The sequence below is a fragment of the Rhinopithecus roxellana genome, chromosome 7, assembly GCF_007565055.1.
Source record: "Rhinopithecus roxellana isolate Shanxi Qingling chromosome 7, ASM756505v1, whole genome shotgun sequence".
NCBI lineage: Eukaryota > Metazoa > Chordata > Mammalia > Primates > Cercopithecidae > Rhinopithecus > Rhinopithecus roxellana.
Window position 1 is genome coordinate 21,641,048 of NC_044555.1, and position 2,357 is coordinate 21,643,404.

The window sequence follows — 2,357 nt, forward strand, 5'->3', positions numbered from 1 at the left end:
TTGAGACAGAGTCTCGCTCTGTTGCCCAGGCTGGAGTGCAGTGGTGCAACCTCAGTTCACTGCAACCTCCGCCTCCTGGGTTCAAGTGATTCTTCTACTTCTGCCACCTGAGTAGCTGGGATTACAGGCACACACCACCACATCTGGCTAATTTTTATTTTGTGTGTGTGTATTTTTAGTAGAGATGGGGTTTTGCCATGTTGGCCAGGCTGGTTGTGAACACCTGACCTTAAGTGATCCACTGTCCACTTCAGCCTCCCAAAGTGCTGGGATTACAGGTGTGAACCACTGCATCTGGCCTACCTTTTGAATTTTGAACCATCTGAATGAATATCCTTTTTTTTCTTTTTTTTTCTTTTCTTTTTTAAGACAGGGTCTCCCTGTGCTGCCCAGGCTGTAGTCCAGTGGCATGAATATGGCTCACTGCAGCCTCAACCTCCTGGGCTTAAGTGATCCTCCTGCCTCAGCCTCCTGTGTAGCTGGGGCCACAGGCATGAGACACCATGCCCAGCTAATTTTTAAATATTTTTGTAGAGACGAGGTCTCACTTTGTTGCCCAGGCTGGTCTTGAACTCCTGGGCTCAAGTGATCCTCCCGCCTCAGCCTCTCAAAGTGCTGAGATTACAGGCATGAGTCACCATGCCCAGCTCAATACCTGTTTTTTTTAAACATGAACATTCACACAAATATGTAATGGATACTTCCCAGTTGTTGCCTTATTGGGGAAGCAGTACACAGGAAGGGTTAAAAGCATGGATCTTGGCATCAAACTGCTTGAATTTGAATCCCACCTCTGATATTTCTTCTTGTTTGACCTGGACAGGTAAAATGGTTTAAAATGATACCTATAAGGTTGTTGCACTGATTCAACGAGATAATCACTGTAATGCAGTTAGCATAGGGCCCAATAAATGGTTCATTTTACCTCCTACACATCTCTGGAATCCACTCACTTCTCACCATCTCCTCTGCCACCTCCCCTGGCTAAGGCGACCATCATTCCTGCCAATTTTAGCATCTCCAGTCTCTTCCCCCTCCCTTCTGTTTTCAGCACAGCCGTCAGAACATCTATTTAAAATGCAATGTTAACTATGTCACTACCCTACTCAAATCCCTCCCATGGCTCCCCACTGCTTATAGGAAAAATCCCAGAGTTTGGGGCCTGGCATTCAAGGCTCCGCCTGATCTGGCCTCAGTGGTTTCTCCCACCTCATCCCTCAACAGTCTCCCTTCACTCTCTATGACCTTCCCATGACTTGTTGTTGCCACCTAACTCCAGCCCAGCCACTTTAAGCCTTTATTTCAAGGCCTAATGTAACTCAATCTTCTCAGTCCTAGTCTCCAATTCTGGCTTCCCTCAAATTTCAGTCCTGGCTTGATTGGCACAAATTATACAAATGAGAAACCCCTGCTCTGAGAGCTGGGAAGAGCTCCTCCCCGCCTGGTGGTCTCATCCTGCACCACTCCCATTGCTACCTTCAATTCCTCTGGAGTGGGGCTGACTCCCTCTTTGGATGAGACCTGTCCCGTGTTTCAGCCAGCTCAGTTTGTCCCGAGAGAATCCCAGAGCCGGTGCCTGGCACACAGTAAATGCCTGATAAGCCTTCACTGAGCGAATGTAACCCCAAAGGCTGGGTGAGGAGTAAAGCTGGGGCAAGAAGCAGAGAGGACCTCTGGGATCTGTGTAGGATAAAAGTAGGTTACTCTTAGGTGGTCTCAGGAAAGCCAGGTGGGCCCTGAGTGGGTTCCCCAGGGCTGGGAGCCCTGCCCTTTGCTGTCACCTATGTTGTCTACTGATGGAGGATTTAGGTTTTCTTTTCTTTCTCAGGCAGAAGGTGGGAGATGGGAGACAGAGCGATCTCAATTTAGCCGCCCTAAAATTCCTGTTACCATCAGAGGACCCCTCTGCCTAAGATGCATCACATACCAGGGCGATTCCAACCTCTAGGACTCTTCCCTGGCAGGACTGTCCTCTGGGTTTCCTTGTCCTTTCCTTCTCATCTGTCTACCTTTCCTAGTTTGACCTGGCTGAACCCTGCTGAAATCTCTGCCTTTCCTCCTCTCCAGGTCCAAGCACCTTTCACACCCTCTCTCTCCCCTTTCCTCCATCTCTGTCCAACGTCCTCCCCCTCCCCCTTCCCCCTCCTCCACTCTGCCTCCAGCTTTTTTTGGCTGCTGTCTCTTCTTCCTCCTCCTCCTCCTCCCTCCTTCCCTGACGCTGAATAATCAGGCCTGGCTGTCCTGGTTTCTGGAAATACCCGTGTGTGGGCAGTGGCTCAGGGTAGGAACAGGGGATGGATGGATGGGGGCCCCCAGGCAGCCCTGTCCCCCAGTGCAAAGACAACAAAATCCAGGGG